The sequence below is a fragment of the Falco peregrinus genome, chromosome 10 (genome assembly GCF_023634155.1).
Source record: "Falco peregrinus isolate bFalPer1 chromosome 10, bFalPer1.pri, whole genome shotgun sequence".
Taxonomy (NCBI): domain Eukaryota; kingdom Metazoa; phylum Chordata; class Aves; order Falconiformes; family Falconidae; genus Falco; species Falco peregrinus.
This window is the reverse complement of record NC_073730.1, coordinates 20071859-20080363: the sequence shown is the minus strand read 5'-3', so window position 1 is coordinate 20080363 and position 8505 is coordinate 20071859.

The window sequence follows — 8505 nt, the reverse complement described above, 5'->3', positions numbered from 1 at the left end:
ACCAAGCACTCTCTCTGCACAAAGATGCTTGTTCAACTTTGAACTGGGTGCTCATCAGCTGCTGGGAAAGCAGCTTTCTCCTCCAAAAAGAGTGTTCACATATCAATGCCTGACATAAAAACGCAAATTGGTCACATTGTGTCATCCTATTAGGAACCAAAAAACTGTAAGACAAATACAGCTGTAATGATAGCAGTAGAAAGAAAAAAGGAAATCTTCTTTTAAACCCTTTTATCACTGGGGACAACTTCAGTTTTGCCACAAAACAATAGCAATTTCCTGGGTCACGTTTCAAGAGAAAGAACATATCTGAGTAGCACTCAAAGACAAGGACAGTACATGCATAACAATTTCTGCCTATGGGAGAGCTCCTGCATGCACTTATTCTTTTCACTGGAGAAGTGTGTGGTAACAGTTTGGATCAGGAAGAGGAAGATGCTCCTGAATGCCAGCATAAAGAAGTAATCTTCCAAACAGGGTACCAACAGGGATATAGTGTGAACTACTGGGGAATCAGAAGGGTGAGACTGGAACTGAAGTAAAGTTAAAATCGATGGGACTGAGAACTCACAGAGGGAAGCAAAGACAAGAGACAAGAAAACATGTGTACAGGTACGAGCAGAGTGAGAGTGATCCCTGCTCATGCTTATAAAAAAGCCAGTCCACCTCTTTGTTAAAAATACTAGTTCTGAATCTCCATTACTTCACTCTATTGGTACAACTTACTATATGTGGAAAAGGAAGATAAATCCAACTACAGCACAAAGAAACTGGTCTGATTTCCAGGTTCAAATTATTTCAGAACAAATCCTCTTCATAATTGTTGAGACAGATATGTCAAAAATGAAAAATAACTCCGTTCCTATTTTGATATATCTGAGATGCATTTGCAGTAACAAGCCAGATTTGAATCCGTGTGTTCAAGGGTCCCTTGGGCAATTTGCTTTTCCCTTTAGTCTCTGTGATATTAAAGTGAGCTGATTCAGTTTCAACTCTTGATACTCTGTAGTTTCTGCTGCTCCTTGTCCTTCCTGAGCAGGACAAACTGACCAGACTCTGGAAGACATTCAACCTCAATGACCAACTCAGGAAACCATTGTCTCCATGGTGTACAGAAAAGATGGGAACAGCTGACCATGGAGTATTTATGAACTCTGAATTTGGCAGTAAACATATTACATATTTCCTGACACCATGAGAGCAATGTATTATTAGCATGCACCCAGACACCAATTTACTGTCCGCAAGAACAAGAGCTAAACAAACTGAATCTCTCCCTTGTCAATGAAGTCTCTCTGCTTCCTAAGAAAAGTACTTGTACTGGTAAAGACAGACATGCTACTGACAATACAGGATTCTAGATGCTGTGCAGGAACACAGCACAGATGTTCCTTCTCTTGCTCCAAATTCCTGAGCTCTGCTAAAGACTGCAGCAGACCAAGAGATGCTCTCCAGTTTAAAAACACAATCATAAATCTTCCAGGACAGAGCTGGCTCAAGGCTTCTCTGCACAATGAACTATGGCTAAGGCTGGAATACTGTGCCCCGGAAAAGGAAGGGATGGAAATGGGACAGAGAGTCTCTTTCCTGTAATTGGAGAAGTGGGTGCGGTGAGGAGCAGAGTGGGAAGGGAAGGCAGCCCCTCCAGCCCTTCCTCACACCCACCTCTCCCTGCAGCATTAATTAGCCCAGCTCTAGCACAGAGAGAGGGAGCAATGGGCTACAGAGGTTGGGCCAAATCCTGCCTGGAGCCCTGGACAGTCACTCTGACTTGCTTTCAGTAGGTCTTGTCTGAGTAAACGCTTGAAGTAATTAGCTTTTCTGTCCATCCCCAAGAAGGGAAAGACTGCTCCCAAGGGCAGAAGCCTCATATTTCTTTGCCAAGTTCTAAGGAAATAGAGAAGGCAAAATGGGAACCTTCATCCTCACATCCTGGTTAAGAATTATTCTAATATTCCTTCATTATGCACGACCATGGTTTCACTGTAGCCATAAGGTGGTCTAAGGTAGAGGAAGCTATTTCTACTCTAGCACTGTCTGACACGTATGCCTATAATTTCACACTTTTAATCATATACACCACATCAGTTATTCACATGAAGTAGTTAGAATTTTCTGCTCCCTTGTCCTGCATGGGGGGAGTTTACTGCTATGTCCAAATCACTGAAAATACAATTGATGCAGCACAAATTAATGCTCAATACTAGTAATATAAAGTTTGTGATATTTAGCTCCCAAGCAAAGACCACTGTAAATGATTCCACTATTCAGTGAATATACTTGTGTTTCTCATAATCTTTAATAAACAGGACTGTAATGAACAATTCCATATGTCAATGATTCTCTCCTTGATAATTTTTTTTTGACATCATTTAGAAAGTTATGTGTAAAGAATTTCTTACACATGCCTATATTGAGTTGAGTACCTAACCTACTTAAAATCTTACAGAGTGCAAACAAGTTGAATATTCCAAAATATTTATAGTGGCATAAAACCTATATAGTCCAATTCAAGCTGTTTTCTCTTAGTCCAAAACCTATAAACAACCTTGCTTTCTCCAATCCCAAGGGGGGTTTTTTTGACTTGTAAATATACTACTATATAGGAAAAATCACATCGCTCATCCCCCGCTCCCTTCAACAGGAAGCACACAAACATGACATGAGCCGAAAGGGTTTAAGTACTTTAAAACAGTTTAAGCACTTTCTTGAATCTATAGCGGTCACATCAACACAGTCACCCACTGCCTTTAACAGCCACTCTGACAACGCAGCCACCAAAATGGCTGGGATTAAATGGCACTTATTATACAGCTGTGGAGTAACAGTGCTGAAGGTCTGCAGCCATTTCCCAAAGCCCAGAAGCTGCTGCCCACTAAGGCCCCCTCTATGCTTCTGCTTGCCTGTGCTAGGAACCCAGTTATAACTACACAGATGAAAACACTTGTTTTCTACATACTTGCTACATATTACCTCCGGCGCTGCTAGACTGCACACATTATATACATATATGCACACATATAAACACAAACAAGAACATTATATTCTATGTAGCCACTGTATACACAAGATTTTTTATACTAAGTTTTCTTTTGTCCTACCCAAGGATCACCATGGTGCTAGGCAGATGTAATATTTTCCACTCGATTACACAGTTTCACCAAGCCCTCATCACTTTTTTTCTAAAACCCTACCCCACCCCTAACTCCACGAAAGTATATATGCTGCTTTTGAAATAAACCAAAATGCCCCATGTCATTAGGCAGGTGGTTTCTAGCCAGGGTGACACCACGATGCTATGTGGACACTTGCACTGCTGAGCAGTGCTGCCCCTCTCCACACGGAATGAGCTGTTAGGGCCACTAACACAGCAGCTGCAAAACTCATCAGAGAAGTCTGAAAAAGGGTTATAGATGTTAACACAGAAATAATGGGAGTCCTGGTCATATGCCAGCTCATGACTGTTTAGTGTCTCTCAGACACTAAGCTGATGTGAGTCCTTTCTTTTTCCAGTTCCTTAATGTGGAAAAAACCAAGGGTGACTACAGGTGTTGAGGAAAAAAAAAATAGAATAATTAACATGTCTATGGTTCAACCTTCTATAGTTAACGCACTAGTGCACAATCCTTCCAGTGTTAATACATTCTTCCACAGTTGATCCGAAAAGCAGTTTATTTTCAAATTGATCAGAATATACCCACCCACCCCACCCGCCCCGTGCCCCCAAGGTGAAAATCCACATTAACAAAGTTTTTTTAAAACAAAACTATAGACAAACAAACAAAAACTCGAACCCATTAAGTTCTTCAATTTAATTATACATGGTGGCAGCAAGTTTCATGAGCTCATTATCTACCATGCAGAAAAAGTATAAAGTTTTAAATAAACGTATTTATTTTTGAAGCACATTCTTTAAACATCAGAAAATGCAAACATGAGCACACAGTGTACCTAATCATCAGTCATACCATGAGTTCACAGAAATCTCTGCCATGTATCTTCTCGCTCATTTTCTTACTGAACTATCACTTTTTCCTTTTTATTACATCCTATCTAGACATAAACCCAGGACCTTAGTAACTTCGGTTACCATTTTTGGCCACGTTTTTCATTGCCTCTTTCTTCTTCCCACAAAATATTTCAGTCTTAGATAATATATAAATGTTTTATCACTAACTTGATTTTCCTCACCTAAACTTCTCACTGTCTCTTAAATTGATACATCAATAACAAAATATTATGACATTCATCAGAACCCCCTTTGCCCGCTGACTGCAATACCCATGAACGAAGGACACTCTAGTTGCGCTGGAACACAACACAGCCTTCAACACAGCACCGTTATCAATGGGAGAGACAGGCTGATTGTTACCAAGAGTTTTTATTTCATTTTTAAGCAAACATCATAAACCAAAATGCTCTGACTATGCATCCTGTTCTTCATAGAAGACATTTCTGTCTATATAATATTTCATCTCAGGCATAAGGTGGAGATCTTTTTCATGGGTGTCTAAATAGGTATTTAAGTATGTAATTTTAGATAGACTAATTATTTGTCTAATGGTTTGTTGATGCTCTTGTTTTCTCCAGCTACCTTTCTGCTTTGTGTTCTTTTCTGGTTTTTTTTTATCAAAGAAATATAGGACTTCAATCATAAAATTCTTGTCTCAGAATGCAATATATATATCCAAAAGAAAGATGGGAATTTGAACTGGCAGAAGTTAATACGAACAGGTCCAGTATCTGTAGCAAAATGTTTCGAGGCTCTGGTACACTATTTATTGTCAAATCATTTCTAATAAATATGGGGTTTTGATTTTTATTAAACTGATCGACACAGGAATGGTATATCCTCTCCTGTAATTCCACAGCTATTTTAAATTCTAATTTCAAAGTAATTTCTGGATAACATTACTCATAGCAACTATCTGAATCCAACAGTTGCCTGTACAAAAGGAGTCACAGAAATCCTGTAACAACTACCTGGACATGTTTAGACATGCAGATTCTATTTTTAAGGTTGTAAATAATAATAAAAAAAAAAAACAAAAAACAAAAAAACCCCAAATGCTCAGCTAGTAAGAGAAGAAAGTAGGCTTCATCTTCTGCAATAGGTGTTTCTCCAAAAAAGCCTGCAACAGTTACTATGTAAATTTAAATATTTTTAGCTACAAGACACATCAGTGTCTGGAGAATACATTTTTGCCTTAAAATTTTACCACCTCCCTTTCATGTCTTATTGGCTGATATATAAAGGGTGATTATTTTTCAGTGATACAGAAACCAATAATACTGAATGGTTATGGAAAAGACAAACATCTGCAGAGATTTAGGTGTGGTTACTTGAATTTCAACATGAGGAAATAAAAGAACAAGGTGACTCACAGGTACTGACTACAGATAAATTGAGGCAAACAGCTTATACCTGACAACTCTTTAAAAAGGTTATTCAACAGAATTCCAGATTGCTAAATTAATATTTTGTCCCAATATATTTTAATGTATGCTGTTTTCAAATTCTTCTACCTTAAGTATTTAGTGCAATATTTAGTATATTGTTTATGATACACAATCAAAAGCAATGTTGTTTCTTCTTCCTAATTGAATATCCAAACTTTCATAAAACAGGAAGAAGGAAGTCTGTCACATTAAACTCCAACTCTTATCTGATTTACGTTAATATTATTAAGATTTATGTCAACACATGAAGAATAAAATAGCAATTCCTGTAATTGTTCCTGAAAACAGATTTGAAAGAGCAATGGATGTCTGATCAGAACCAAAAAATAGTACACACACTCAGACATTTACCCTTAGTATTTTCAAATTTATTAAATTTATCAGTATTATCAAAAATATCCTTATCTTTGACTAAAGACAGAATATGCTGATAAAAAGCATACTTCACACCTCTTGCAGAGCTGCGCTTTCAACTCAGACAACTATTGCGGACTTGGACAATACATCAGTTATCACTTCATTTTGTATGACAAGTTAACACTGCCAGTTGTTCATTGCTAGAAATTTCAGGGTGTTTTTTGTCAAATGGTAAGTTAGATGCTATGGCTTGATTCAAACGAGAATAATTCTGCATTAAATTTAGGGAGCATGAAATGCAGAATAGAAGAGGCCCTGCATATTTCCTTTTGTATGGATTTTCTGTTTACTGTGCATATGTAAAGTACATCTACAGTCTTTGCACCTAATACTATAGATATTATAGGGTATTAGTTACAATAGCTTAGAGATGTTTGAAGTATGGATGCTACTATGCTTTCTGAAGTTACAAAGTATTTCACTTGTACCATGAGTTGAACTCGTTTAAGAATGAACTGGTCACCTGACAATAGCTCAGTAACGGAAATTAAAAAAAAAAAAAAGGATTAAAAATGTTTAAGCAGCAAAACACAGTACTAGTACATGCAATTAGTTTATTAAAATAGTTTTTTAAAAAGACAGCTTATCTCAGCTGCTACTAAAAAGAGACACCCTACATTTTGTCAGTCCTAAAAAATGCTGAATGTTAACAGCCCCAAGATAACTTGAAGTTAACAGACACTAGATATTAAGCATATCTGCAAATTTGATCCAGTCTTTTTCCAAATGCCATTCCTACTGAAGGAAGCATGAAGATCCTAGAGATATGCAAAAATCACTTTTCATGAGCAGAGGTGCTGTCAGTGTCCACGTTATACATACAAAACCAGCTATCCTATTTTCCAGCATTTTCTAATCTGCTGCCACGCTTGATGATGTAGAAATCATAATGCAAAACTTTCATAATACTCAAATACCTCTCCCCTCCAGAAAAAAAATGCCACATCTACCACACCCCCCGCAAAAAAACCAAAACAAAACACCCCCTACAACACTAAAGGACTTCTGCTGTGGGTATGTACAAAAACATCACTGAAATAAAATGTTTGACTGACCAGACCTCCTACAGTATGATATACTGAAATCTATTTCAATTGATTACATAGGGAGAGTGGGAGAAAAACCTAAACCCAAACCAAAACCCTATATGTATATATACATCTATACATCTTTGCAGCTTTTTCCTTACTTGTGGTATTTTGCTATTATCCCTATTTCTTACCTAGTTTCAGGGAGAGAAGGGAATATAATACTACAGGAGAAGAAAAAGCCTTTTGGGGGGGGGGAAAAAAAGCCCTCCCCAGGTTTGATAGGTCCCCATGCTGATTTCAGCTAAGCACGTCAGCATAAGAACTGCAGACCCACAGTAAAATGCTCATTGATGAATGTCAGCACAGCAGCAATCACCTTTCTGCCAAACAAGAACATAATGGACAAGCTGCAGGAGATTACACATTTGGAGGGGATCTGCTAGACAGAACTCAGAACTATGGTGAACATCTCACTGCCACTCTGCTGAACATCTGCACTCGCACGGTGCAAGCCACTGGCATGAATCTTTTTTAAAGAGCATCCCTTCCATGTCATGTCACATCATTAAATACCCCAAATAAGTCTCCATTATATTCCAGATAGGAATAAAATGTTACAAGCTGTGTTCAGAGTCAGCTGTGAAGTAATCATACAAAGTAGGCAAGAGGAAGGGGAGCTGAGCTTGAGGAGGTCTCTGTTCTGTCCCTGATTTTATCCATACCTTACTGCAAGGAATATTCTGTGGTTCACTGAATTAATTCATGACTCACTTTTTCCTAGCTGAAAAATGGCTACTTGCTTTTGTAAAGTACTTCTTAAAGAAAGCTGAAATAAAGCCAACATACTTGGTAAAAAAAACCCCAAAAACTACTTATTTTGTGACTAGTAAGAAGAAAGATTGCTGCTAGAAACCCACCTGCCTACCTGTAAATTACTGCAGTAAAAAGAAATAACCAAAAAAATTGTACAATAAAATGTATTAGGGAGATGCTGACAATGTTTTATATTAATGACATTCTTGGGTACACAGTGCTTCGAGTATTTTTCTATAAACTCATCGCTACTGTTTTAATGTTTTCCTGTTGTGCCCTAAGATTCAGGGTTAACGTGACGTGTCCCGTCTCCTGACAACACATTTTATGGCAAGCTTTTCAATAAGATAATAAGCCTGTTGTAACAGGCCAGATCTCATATTCTGTCTCCAGCAGTGTTCAATAACAGATGTCTTGGGAAGAGTACTAGAAAATATGATCTGTACTGTTTGTTTACACTAGGAAAAGTGTTCTGGCCTTCTGATCAGATGGTTTATCTTGTTTTTCTTCAATTTTTTTCACCAAAAAAAATCACAAATTCCTCCAGTAACAAAATCCAAGGGACCCAGCAAGGACTCCTCTACTCTGCAATGGTTCCATTAGAAATGCTTTGTAATAAAGTATAAGGACAAAGTCTTCTGTCTTCTAGCCTGTGACCAGGCTGCCTGCTTCTGCTACCTTTTCATTTATTTCTCATTTTCCTTCCAATTTTCCTCCATTTCATATGGGCAGGAATCTTTCTATCTCTGTTTTTCTGAAATGTTAGCAATTTTTTCTCCAGCTT